Raw genomic sequence first — 13,926 nt, 5'->3', positions numbered from 1 at the left:
CCATCTAGGCACTGTTCTCTATGTTTGCTTCTGAGGGTGGTGGGAGGCAACCACAGGAAGAAAGAGAGAAACATGACTGCATTAAAACAAACCAAACCAAAACAAAAACCACTAAAAACAGAAAAGCTTCATTTCCTCTTGGTCAGGTCAGCTTTGTTAACCAAAATATCTGGAGAAAGTATGGATACAAGCTGTGGGCTTGGCTGTGGTGTGGGGGACTATCTGAGCAAGGGTACAAGTCTCTGGGGAGCAGCCAAAACCACAAACATTTTTTGGTGCTTTTCAGCCATACCAAGGACAGGCCATGACTCTGCTCTTCAGCCCCCGAGGACTAGGGGTATTGGGGCATGAGAGCTGACCAGACTGCCATGGGGAGGTGTTCTTCATGCTGGGTCCCTTTTGAAGACTTCTGCTCCCTGAGCCAAGGTATGAGGACTGGTCTCTCCAAAACGTGTGCCCATGCACAAGTATCTCTGCCTCTGTGTGTAGAGACATATACATACATAGATAAGTGTGTGTGTGTCCAAGTACAAAAGCCTTCAGAGAGGTTTAACTCCTGTTAATATTTACAGCCAGAGAGAACATTTCATATGGTTGAGTACCCTGTGTATCTTTACTAAATTTACGTTCTGGAAGCACCACGGTGAACCACCATTAAGGCACCACTGTGACAGGTGGTTTCAGCAAAGCTCGGGTTACTTTTCCCCTGCCCAGTGGTGGCCATGCCAGGCAGAGCTGTGTGTGAGGTAAGCTGGGAATCAGATGACCAGAGGAGAGCTGCTGCCAGCCGGGCATGTGAGCAACCCTGCCTCTCGAGTTTCAAATTAGAGTATTTCAAACAAGAACATGTATGAAATATTTTGGTGTTTGATGTTGTTGGGTTTTATTTAAATATATTTATTCTTGCTAGGAAAAGCTTGTGGTTAGTGGGCTTTTACTCTGCATTTCCTGTCTCATGGTCTCTGTTGTTCCTACTGTAAAATACTGAATGCAAGAGAATGCAAACAAATTGTTTATTGCCATATTCTCAATGGTTGTTATGACATTCCAGCCTCCTTTTCTAATTGTCACCCCCTTCTATGAAGCCTGGGAACATAAGACTCATCTTAGAGAACTCCCAGTCTTTCTGTTCTTCACTGCACATGGGATTACCTCGGTCTGTAACACACTGTAGTTTTGTATTCATCTGTGTTAATGCAGCATTATTTGAATAGACTCTTTTGGTCAGCATCAGACAGAGGTGCCCTTGGTAGGTTATGAACTGTTCTGTACAATGAAGGAGGAAAATTCATGGTTTAAAAAGTGCAAAGGCCAGGATCCAGAATCCTTGCCATCTGTTCCCAGTCTGAGCAAGTTACTCAGCCTGGGTGTTGGTGCCTCGCACACACCATTTACACAAAGGTCAGGCACCTCCCAGCAGCTCCTCATCCCGTGGTATCCAAAAGACATGAACAGTATGCTATCAAGGTTTACACAGTAGCAATTGCCATATGTCACTTCAGCAAAACCCTCGAGACTGCTAAAGCCACATACTCTTTACTGCCTGAAACTCAAGAGCAAGCAGGACTCACAAGGTTGATCCCAGCAATTCCCTCTGCTGTTTTGCAGTTAATACCACTGCTTCAACAGCCCCTGAAAGCTCCCAGCCCATGAGGGACCATGTAATTCCAACCTGCCAGGCAGTCTCTGCAGTGCCAGGGACCTCACTGACTCAGCTGCAGAGTGGCCTTGCTATGGTGGCTGGACACCTTGCTTAACACACAACCTGTTCAAACTTGCAGGCTTCACGCAGGCAGCAGGAGCTTCCAGGTCTGCTGAATGCTGTACAGACATCCACTTTAGTATTTCAGGTGTTTCCTGCCAGGCAGAACTCACTGTGTTCTAGGTATTTTCAGGTAAAGTTCTTGTACAGAAGTGTTTTTAGTACTGCAGTACTGAGGATGACACATCTGGGCATGGTTGCAAGTCCCCAGAGCTTACTGTGAGCATTGTCCAAAGGGCAAGGGGTGCAGATGAAGGGGTTAGTCCAAGAAAATGCAGAGGTGACACTGGTCAGTGGCATAACTCTGAGTCTCTCTTGTCTGAGTGCTCCTTAGCCCTAATTTTTCCAAAGAGAGGACTTGCTGGAGGTCAGCAAGGCACAATGCAGGAAAGTTCGTGGTGTTCCCCCCCAGCATGTGTGGCTGCATTCCCAGCACCTTCTCTCTCAGGGAGCATCCTGACTAGTAGCACCTGCAGTGTTTGCAAACATTCCACCTACAGGAAATATGCTGAGGTATGGAAAATGTCTCCAGTTATTATAATGGAATTATAATGATGGGTAGGACACTGACTGCAGCCTTGAATCAACACTGGAAATCTCACTTGGAGACTGCAAAACATATAAAGGCTTCCCTTTGCTAAGTCCCACTTAAGCCCCACTGAGGCCCTATCCAACTTGGACAAATCAAACCACATTCATTTCCTTCTCAGCAGAGCTGCCCAGTTTAGCAAATGCTCCAAAATGTCTGGTGTGGATTTGCAGCTTGTCAATACATGCACAACCAGGGACCTCTCCTCAGGAAAGCAACAATCCACTTGAAGATGTCAAGAAGACAAGACAATCATGTAATAAGGGGTGGTGAAATGCTGTTGTGTTATAGCTGAGCAACTCATGCTTGTTCTGTCCTGCAAATATTTTCAATGCTTAAACATTTTTCCTTGAATGCAAATATAGGTGATGATGAGCATTTTTACCAAGAAAGTATAGGAAAAAAGCTCAACAGGCAATCAATGCTGCTTCATTTTGATAACTTTGAAGTATCTTGTGTTCAGCGAAGTTAAAAAAAAATAATTAAAAAAATCTCACTAGCTTAAATTGTGAAATCAAAAGTAATTTGGAATTAAATGAATTTTTCATTTTGTAAATGGCAAAGGGGCAATTTCCAACCTTCAAAATGCAATTCAAATTGAAAAATTTCCCCAGTACAGCCCCTTTCAGGGAAAATGCTTCATTTCTGATCTATTAGCTTTTTGGGGTGACAGTATGGTTCATCAAAAACCTCTGCGCCCCAAAAATCCACATCTAGGCTTCCCTTGATTGCACAGTGACTGTGCGTTGCCTAATTGCCTGTGACTAACACAATTTCATGTGCATTTCCGTGCACTGGGGATTCATTGTTGCCACATCCCAGCATTGGGAAATCACTGAGCGTTTGTCTATGAAATGATGACAGGGAGACAAGAATACCTCATCTGGAGAAAAGACCTAGGAGGAGGCAGATAACTGGGAGCAAGAAATTATCTAGGCAGAACAGACAGAAAACAGATCAGTTGTGCCATGTCCCTGGCTTGTGGAGCACCAAACCTCCTCTCTTGAGCAAGACTTACTGTACAGTATTTAAGAGGTCCTTCTTTGGTGATGAGGGCAATGCTTGAGAAAGGGGGAAATGAAAGAGAAAGCTCCTTGTCATGGAGAAACATTCGAGGTCCAGAGAGCCAGGCGGACCACAGGTGCTCAGAAAGGCATCTTGAGAGGGACTCCTTTCCCCAGGGGCAGAAAGCTAGAGGAAGGGTACAAGCAAGTTCCAAGCAAGCTACTGTCCTCAGCAAGAGCTTGCAGCAAAATTGTTACAGTAACACTTCAGTTAAAGCTCACTTTGAACAGCTGCTATAGAGAGTGTTTCTCCTCTCTGTGCCTGGTGCTTTGCCTCCCAGGTTGGGGTCTTTCTGAGCCCTCCGTGCCCAACAGCCCCCAAGCTGCTGGAAAGGTGGGCTGGTTTGTGAACAGGCACATATGATACAGGGCTGCTGGTTCCTTCCTTTGCTGTAAAAACCCTTGTGTTGGTGGAGTGTTTCTGGGGAGCAGTTGCAGAAAAAGGAGGAAGTACCTCAGAGTGGGGCTGGATCTCTCTAGGAAACTGGTAGGAGCCTCAGAAATGGGATCCAAACAGACAGCACCCTTGAATAAACCAACGGTGGGTGAGCCACAAAGACAAAGCAGGAGTGACCATGGTTTTCTGTCACTGGGAGTAAACAATTCATATACTGGGAGTATATGCATAGGGGAAATATACTATGTTTGGTACTGGAAGGTAATGCACGTGAGTTCCTTAACCAGGATGAAGTGAGTCACCATTTCACTAGGAAAGCCAGGCACTCAAGCCCAGACAACCTATAGCTTGGCAGTGGGGACATGTTCCCATGTGGGGGCACATCCTATAAGTGGGTTAGGTAAGTAAGATGAAACATGCAAACCTCAACCCTACAAGTGGAGCAGTTTGTGTGGTGTGAGTCTTGTGTGTGCTCAGAAAACACATTCTAGAAAGTGTCCCAATAGGAATCAAGGCACCTATCTGCTGGATGTTGGAGGAGCAGGCTGTGCTGTTCAACACTACCATGAATGAGTTGCTGTCTTATGAGAACAAACCCAGTAACAGATGCAAGACATTCAGAACCTGCAGAGAGGGGAGTCCTGTAAAAATCTGTGAGTGAGGGGATGCAAACAGCCATCTCCCAGGGGAAGGATCTGCTTTTCTGCAAAGTTTATGAAAATAAAAATAAACAAAACCAGCAAAAGTCCTGAAGAGTCCACCAGGCACTAGTCCTTGAGGGGAGGAGCAGGAAAGCCCTTTGATGAACACTGTGGAGTGAGTAACAGGCTTTCCCTGCCTGGCTGCAGTCCGAGGCCAGCTGCTTGCACCGGGGCTGTGGGATGCTGCCCTGCCCTGCTCAGCCCCTCTGCTCACCACAGCCCCTGGGAAGGGCACCCTGGCCCCTGCCTACAGCTTGTAGGCTTTATGGGAATGCAAATCATGCATATGGCAATAGAGATGCAATAATTATTGTTATAATTACTGGTAATGCTGCCTGAATTTAAAAAATAATAATAATGAGATAAAGAATAAAACCTGTTCTGCAGGCAGGATGGCAGGAAAGATCTTTTTAATCAAACATGAGTGACCCATCCCTTTTTCTCTTCTAGTAGCTTCTGCTTTGTTTCCTGTACATTTTTCATTGACTCCATTCAGTGTTTCTTCTTTCTTCTCCTTCCCCATACACTTGGTGCATTTACTCCCTCCTCTCTATTTCTCCCAAGCCCCCACAGTTACACCCATTTCTTACCATCCTTTTGATCCCCAAAGCCTTTTGCTAACTGCATCCCTGGCTTCTTGCTTTTTCCATGGCACAGTTCTCCAAGGCAAAGGCCTCCCCTTTCTGAAGTGTCTACACTGCTCCCAGCCCACAATACCCTTAACCCTAACACCAGTGTTATTGTCTCTGGCATCACACAAAGGCATTTTAGTGTCCACCACAATGGGCTGGCTGATGAACTTGTTGCTACAGCTGGGCTGGTCTCCTGGGACATCTGTATGTGAAGGGAGTTCTCTTCAAGGGAGAGAGGATACACAATTTTGGATTGAATACTGTGCTCCAAAAAGGAAGGTGACTCATTGAGCCTAATCATTAGGGTGTGTGATGATATTATCTAATGAGGAAATGCTTGATGATGCTTTTAGAGACTGCAGAGAGCAGCGAACTGGCTGTAGAGGAAATCAGAATGTGAGCACTTTCAACATAAACAGTATTAAAAAAATGGGATCTGAAATGTCTTTGGGGAAAAGAGCAGAGCAATTTCAACACCCTCATGCTTGCATCAGGGTGTGTTGCTGCTTCTGTTTAATCTTACTTACACACATAAATCTCTCCTTAAATAAGCAGCTCTCTAGAATTCAGGACAAAGGAGCCTTGCCTGAAGGACAGATGTCCTCTCATTTGTTTTCTGAAGTTCAGTTTTGTGTTGTTGTGGGGTTTTTTTTATGTTGAACTGCAGATGAGGTTTTAATTAAAGGAAGCTGTCAGGTTTGTGTAGGTCCCAAATCTAGATTTGGTTAAGCAATGGGTTTTTACCAAATCTCTAAGATAAAGAGGAACATTTCAGCTGCTACTGTTTTGTTTTGCTGTGGTTTTTTTTTTTTCTTTGTCTGTTGTTTGCCTTTTCGTTGTTTCTTTGTTTGTTTGTTTTTAAGAAATCTGCTTGAAATTGTTTGCTTGGATTCCTCTAAAGAATCTGCAGCTTTTTACTACCTCATGAGAACCAGAGAGTGAAACTGTGTAGAAATACTGAGTGGTTGTCTTCATTCTCTTTTTTCTAAGTTGAGAAAGATGAATGAGCTAGAAGCCTGACTTGCATTTCTCACTCCCATCACTACCTGTCTAAGGCATCTGTGGTGTAGCTGGGGAGTTCTCAGTAAGGGACCACAGTGGTGAGTATCATCATGCCCCAAGAATGTCAGTAGAAGGAGAAAACTCTGAACACCTCAGGAAAACTCACTAGAAAAAAGCTCTTCTGTTGTTTTCATCAGGTGAGAATTTGGCCCTGGTTATCTTATTAAGTCCTTAGCAGCTGATAAACTAATGTACTCATCAGAAAGAAATATTGCAGAGGGAAATAAATACCATCACAAATTAAAACTTATCTCATCTCTTAAAATAGCAGGAAAGGTCTGCCCTTTCAAAAACTACATCATCAAATTAGGCTTTTTTAACACACATTTTTCAGTCTTATTTAACATCTAATACAGCTGGAGTGGTTTAATGCTGTTCTTCATGTTTTCAAAATAAACCAAACAAACAGAGCATATACAGCCTTTTATAATCTTCAGGCTACATGATGTTAAACCAGTCTAAGTAGCCTTGGATACTTTTTACAAATGTGGACATCACCCTTTGCAGATCTGGGTGCACAATGAGCCTTTAGCTCTGCTTTAAGTAAGAGAAAATTAAATTAGAATAGAATCACAATCAAATGAAGGCTGAGGGCTTGTGTGAGCACTGTGACAGCTGTAGTTCTGATGCAAATGTCTGCAGAAATATCAGGAAGCCCTGGTGCAGGTGTGTGGGAATCCAGACATAGTCACAGCAACTTTTTAAAAAAAAACACACCATAATTCTTTCTTTCTTTCTTTCTCTCTTCTCTTCTCTTCTCTTCTCTTCTCTTCTCTTCTCTTCTCTTCTCTTCTCTTCTCTTCTCTTCTCTTCTCTTCTCTTCTCTTCTCTTCTCTTCTCTTCTCTTCTCTTCTCTTCTCTTCTCTTCTCTTCTCTTCTCTTCTCTTCTCTTCTCTTCTCTTCTCTTCTCTTCTCTTCTCTTCTCTTCTCTTCTCTTCTCTTCTCTTCTCTTCTCTTCTCTTCTCTTCTCTTCTCTTCTCTTCTCTTCTCTTCTCTTCTCTTCTCTTCTCTTCTCTTCTCTTCTCTTCTCTTCTCTTCTCTTCTCTTCTCTTCTCTTCTCTTCTCTTCTCTTCTCTTCTCTTCTCTTCTCTTCTCTTCTCTTCTCTTCTCTTCTCTTCTCTTCTCTTCTCTTCTCTTCTCTTCTCTTCTCTTCTCTTCTCTTCTCTTCTCTTCTCTTCTCTTCTCTTCTCTTCTCTTCTCTTCTCTTCTCTTCTCTTCTCTTCTCTTCTCTTCTCTTCTCTTCTCTTCTCTTCTCTTCTCTTCTCTTCTCTTCTCTTCTCTTCTCTTCTCTTCTCTTCTCTTCTCTTCTCTTCTCTTCTCTTCTCTTCTCTTCTCTTCTCTTCTCTTCTCTTCTCTTCTCTTCTCTTCTCTTCTCTTCTCTTCTCTTCTCTTCTCTTCTCTTCTCTTCTCTTCTCTTCTCTTCTCTTCTCTTCTCTTCTCTTCTCTTCTCTTCTCTTCTCTTCTCTTCTCTTCTCTTCTCTTCTCTTCTCTTCTCTTCTCTTCTCTTCTCTTCTCTTCTCTTCTCTTCTCTTCTCTTCTCTTCTCTTCTCTTCTCTTCTCTTCTCTTCTCTTCTCTTCTCTTCTCTTCTCTTCTCTTCTCTTCTCTTCTCTTCTCTTCTCTTCTCTTCTCTTCTCTTCTCTTCTCTTCTCTTCCCTTCTCTTCTCTTCTCTTTTCTCTCTCTCTTTCTTCTGCTCTGACCAAATACATCCCTGGGCTTGAAGGCACTGTGTGTGCTAAAGCCAGGCCAGTCTTACAGCTGCAGCTGTGTGTATGTGCATGTGTGTATGTGTGTGGATTCCTCCTCACTCTCATAAATGTGCAGCAAAAGTGTGAAAAAGAGCAGCTGGCACATCTGAGAAAGAAAATGGCGGTGGAAACACGGCATATTTTTTCAAGCTTGGTTACTGTGAAATAAATTGTGAGAGCTCACATTTTCCTTCCTAGGAAGGACTTGAAGGTCAAGTAAACCAGAATCTGGCCTCCCAGTCTCCCATGATCCCAAGACCAGCAACATACTCAGGTCTTCAGAAGGCATGGACTGAGTTGTTTCTCTTCTAGTTGATTAATTCTGTCCATCCCTCAGATAAGGTTTATTGTTAATAATGTAAAGACACATGAAGTGAGGACAGCATTTCTGAGGAAGAAGTGACTATCAAATGCTGTGTATCTGGGCCTCCTTTCCACAATGTCTTTAGAAGACTTTGTACAGGTCTTTGCGAAACCTTTTGACAGGGAAATCAGAAAGGATGTATATGCTGAAGACTTCCCACAGCAGAAGAGCCAGTTTGAACTCTTTATAAAATATTCTTCTCTTGAGCACAGCTGCGCTTCTTACGTGTATCAGCTGAGTCAGGAGTGCACATAAAGAAAAGTGAGAGCTCAGCTCTTCAGCTGCTCACACCACCACATCCCACACAGAAGTGGACCAGCTCCATGCAGGTGCTGCAGAATGTTCCAGTGCCTCCCTGCACTGAACCTTTGTAGCCAGGGAAAAGAGACAAATTATTGTAAAACTCATGAAGGAAAATTTGCCAGGCAGGTCAGCTTAGAGCAGTGTTGGAAACCTGTGGGATTGTCATTCCATCAGTGAGACTACAGATCCAAAAGTTTCACCTTACTTTGTAACACAATAAAGCTGGGCTGACCCTAGGGACTTGAGCACAGCCATCCTTGGGTGGTTCTGCAGGAAAGACAGCATTCAACACCTGAGAACATGCCTTCTTCTTTGCTTCTCTAGACCTTTATCACAATGGAGTCATGGTATCTGCCAATTCAGGTAATAGCAAACTGAAGGAAGATCCCTTTCCCACTCCTTTGTCCTGGGGCTGGTGTTTCAGGCAAGTGTGGTTTGGTGGTACATACCCAAGCCCAAGGGATGGCCTGCAGGGATGTACTCCTGCAACAGCAGGCACAGTCCAGCCCATACCACATAACAACCAGTTGCTTTGGGCTACTCTCTCCAGTGCCCACCCAACTGCTGTGCAGAGCAGTCACCAAACCATTGCCATCCCCTGCGTTTCATGGAAGCTGGGGCACCTGGCGATGTGGTTAGGTTGCTCTGCTGGGAGGTGTTACATTTAAGAGACCAACAATACAGAATCAGTCTTCCCAGTTAGGTGAGGATAGCAGATGACTCTATATAAAATAATAATAGTAGTAGTAATAATAATAATATACTTAATAGCCTATTAGCATTCCTCTCTTCTGAGAATGTGACTCAGTGTTGTCATAGAGAAAATAACACTTAACAAACCTGATTTAGTTTTTTGAGGAGGTTACAAAGTTGCCTGATAAAGGTAACTACGCAGATATGCTATACTTAGATTTTCTACAAGGGGATTGAGCTAAAACCATGACATTTTGCTTAAAAAATAGCACAGAATAGTATGAACCAGAGGATATGTGAGACAGATTGAGAGCTGGATAACTGACAGATCTCCAAATGTTGTTGTCAGTGAGGACTCATCACCAAACAACAAATTCCAAGCAGGTTTGGGACTCAGTCCTGCTTTATCCTTTTTATCAGCAATCTGAAAGATAATGTCAAATGGCCACTGGTAAAGGGCATGGAACCTGACTTTGGTGGCAAGGTGGTTGATGAGGCAGGGGCAAGGTGACCCAAGAGCTCACTTGAGATATGTTCCTGCAGCCAATGCTCCAAGCTACCTGGAGGGAGAATGAGGCCTGTGGGGCATCCTTTAAGAGGTCACATGTAGCAGAGCTCTGGAACAAGGGCTGGAGGTTGTTGCAAGTGAATGGTTCAATGCAAACACCTCTCCTGGCACGCTGACAAACAGGGGCAAGGGTTGCCTGGGAATGAGCACACAGGGTAGGTAGTAAGTAGGACCAGGGAGGTTAATTTGCCTCCACATAAAGCACTGAGACTGAAGTGGATAAGATAACACATCCAGGCCTGGGGCTTACATTTTAATATTCAAAAGGTGGTTAAAGTGAGGGCAGGAAAGAGCCACAGAAATGAATTAAGGAGTAGAGAAAATACCTTAGAGCAAGGTACAGAAATTGTTCGATCTATTTTGTGCACCCAAAGGGGGAAGGAGAGGAAAACTGAAGGGTAAGTTAACTTCAGCATATAAGTAATTTCATCAGAGGAGAACAGTGAGTGGGACAGGGCTTTTTAATGTAGTAGAGTGTAACATAAACACGAACCGCCAGTGGCTAGAAGCTGAAACCAGACAAATTCAAATTAGCTGCAAGGCACACGTGTTTAACAAAGAGGTGATTAACCACTGGAACAAACGACTAAAGGGAGGGGCAGCTTCTTCTCTTGATATCTGCAGATTGTGACTAGACACCTTTCTGGAAGAGATGCTTTAGGTCAGCACAAGTCACTGAGTGCTGCTCAGGGGTAGCCAGGTAAAAGCAATTGGTTTGCATTCTGTGGGTCAGATTGCACAGTCCAACAATTCCTCCTCACCCAAAACCTCCCAGTCTCTGGCAGCAATCCATTCTGCATATAGAAATGCCTTGTCCATCTGCACCCTATGTCACTCTCGTTAGCACTCCTGTTTAGTGAACTTCCATAGGAAGTCCATGCCAGAGCTTGGCGTAGAATTACTCCTGTCTCCCACCTGAATGTCTTTATATCAGACACTATCTTCCCTGTGAGAACCACAAGATTGTATCTAGGTCATGCAAACTTTTCCCCAGAAACAGCCTCTAGGTATAACAACAGTGTGGCAGATACAGCATCAGATCACACATTAGTATATGTGCTTGTAAAGGTTATGCCTCCGAGGCATCAGCTTGGGCTGAGAAAGGAAGGATTGCTCCTCTCCCAACATGGACAGCAGTAGATTGATAGGTTGATCCCAAGGTTTGTGATCTGTCCCTTATCCTGCTTAATTTAGGTAGTTCGTCCTGTACAGCATTACATGAGGTGGTCAAGAACAAAAAGGGAAGAAAACGTTGTATTTTCATGCCCATGGCAGTGTTGGGGGAGTAACTGGGCAGAAGGGGCTTTACGTCAAAGTTCCCCTTGAGTTACTCACACGTGCATGCAGTCTGCATTACTGCTGAATCACTTTTTTTAAAAACAGCACATTATACATGTGAAAATATAGCACTTCCATGATCTATAATGGGGCAAGACCTCACCAGCACATGCAAAGAAGGGGGAAGTTGTTCATGTAGCCCATGAAAAATATTTTACCTCCTGTATCCTGTTCAGTTAAATGGAAGTCAGAGTAGGTACCAAAGTTAAAAATATCTATATAGTTTGTATAACAACATCTGTATATTTCTATATATAAATTAAACTTATATCTTCCCTTCAAATATCTTGGGCTGATGCCACTCAGCAAGTGACCCAAGCCCTGACAGACTCTGTCCTCCATCTCTGCTACCCAAAGAAGAAACTCTCCAAGACCAGTGGGCAGAAGGGTCCTCCTGTTTTGGGTCCTGTCTCCCCCAACCCAGATGTGTTGCCCAGTGACCAAAGGGCTTTCTTGAGCCCCTCACTGGTTGGGGAGTGATGTGTGGGCTGGCACATGCTCACGTCTGTGCATTTGCTCTGTCACTGAGGAGCCTTCAGTTTAGGGCTCAGGTGCTGGTGTCTGCGTTTGTGATGAGTAAGCTGTAAGTCCCCAGCCAGCTCTGAGGGGTCCACAGGCACTGTGCTAATCATGGGACCCACTTCTGGAGAGGGGGTGGAATATTCAAACATGTCTTTGTCCTAAAAGAGAAGTATCCTGGTGCTTGACACCCATTAAACCCATGATGTGTATGGGATATCTGCTACAGTCACTGTCTACTTACTTTAGGGCACCTGGTTTAGCTGGAAGTCAATGAGACCAATGTTTCCCAGCCACTCAAGCTCTTCCAAATATCCCAGTCAACAAGACTGCACTACACAAGCTCTGTCTGTGAACCATACCTCCTTGCTAGCAGTACTGCTGGAGGGTCAGCACACGTTGCCAGTGCTTATGGAGCATGTTGCCATGGGAGAGACCTGCTTGCTGTGGTTAGTGTGGAGCACGTTTGGATCTGACCCAAATCAGAAGCATCAGAGTTCTGCCTGGTGGTAAATGGGGAAGGCATTCAGGGGTGATCCGGGATGGAGATGGAGAAGCAGAAATGCTCCTGGTGCATACAGGATCTGGGTTTCCCTAGGACCTTCTGCCTGCTGCCCAGAAGCTCTGGGCCCACAACCAGGGCAGCCAGCGAGGCAGGATGTTCTGCTCCACAGGGTAATGTTCACCCAGTGCAGTCAGGCAGTATCTGAGCCCTTCATCCCACCTGTGCTTGTGCCAAGGGCCAAAGCACAGCACTAATCCAAGGCTGGTTTCTGGGACAGATTGTTCAGCCAGCCCCTAGTGCTTAATGCATGATCTCACCCAATGGCCTAGTTTTTCCAGTGATAGTGCTTTTCAGGAGCTTTGCAAAGCCTTGCATAGCATCTAAGGGGTATCAAGATATTAATCCATCCCTTTTGTGGCAAACCAAAGGGCCACAAAAACATCTTCGGCATGAGTAAGTGTCAGTAGCTAATTTGACCTGCCTGGCAGCTCTGACAGAACAACACCAACAGTTCAGCACTTGAGCTCATTAGTCAAAATCTGACTTGCTAAGGTTGGGCAAACACCATCCTCACTCCTCACAACCACTGTTGTGGGGAGACACATGGCAGAGAAGCCACGGGCCCGCCGGCTGGGGCTGGGGATGGGAGGAGAGGGGCAAGCCAAGGACTGTGCCTGGAATCTCACACACTGCTGCCCCGACAGAGGGAGGATGGGCATGTGGCATTTTCCACTGGCATGCAAACAGCTGAGCCTATCTGATATCTGGCACACAAGTGTTTGACCTGCTATTTACCGGCTCTTAAGCAGATACAGACACAGAGGGGGTTGCTCACAGCTTTCCCGCAAACTGGGAGGAAGAGAGAGACACATCAAAAGAAAAAAAAAATTAAAGAAAAGCAACCCCAAAAAAAGAGAACAGGAGCAGGAGTGAGAGTTGTCGGTGCCCGCAAGCACTTGCTGGAATAATAGCAATAATCACTGTCATCCGTAAGAGGCTCTTGCGCCAGGTTCTGCCTCTCCCCCTCCCTCTCTCTCCCCTTGCCTTGCTGTCTGAGTCACTGGATCTGAGTCACACTCCTGTTCTATTCCTGTACCCTTCCCTTCAGCTGGGGATGTAGATTTGTTTTGGCTGGAACGATCTGGGCACAGGAGGGACCATCTGCTGCTAGTTCTTGCTTGCTTTGCTCTTGTTTCTTTCCCAGCGAAGGGAAGTGAGTGCTGCCATTGCAATAATTCACGGAGAGCATGCCGGGAACACACAGCCCTTACTGTACAGCCAAGGACTGCCATTTGTCATCTGAAGGCTCATTATCCATGGCTGACCCTGAGCAGTTGTCTCCACAAGCTTAAGCAAGCAACTCTGACAAAATCACTTCCCTGCACATCAGCTCTTCCCAAGAAGGGTGATTTTTTCCTTCGGTTGAACTCCAAACAGTTTTTACAGGCAGCAGCAGTCAGCAGTGGGATCTGGGTGGTTAGTACAAGCCTCCATGTCACCGTGATGCAGGAAAGGCTCACAAAACACCCTGACAGCATGCAGAGACTTGCTGCTAGTACAGGTGTTGAATGATATGATGGAAGGAGTGCTCCCTTCTGCTTTTCCCATCAGTAGCAGCCAGAGTCAGTGTGTGTGCCTTGTCGTTTGCGGTAACACTAGTAATTGGCAGTGGTGAGGAAATG

The sequence above is a fragment of the Chaetura pelagica genome, unplaced genomic scaffold (assembly GCF_000747805.2).
Source record: "Chaetura pelagica isolate M959 unplaced genomic scaffold, ChaPel_1.0 scaffold20, whole genome shotgun sequence".
Lineage (NCBI taxonomy): Eukaryota > Metazoa > Chordata > Aves > Apodiformes > Apodidae > Chaetura > Chaetura pelagica.
Note: the sequence above shows the minus strand (reverse complement) of the source record.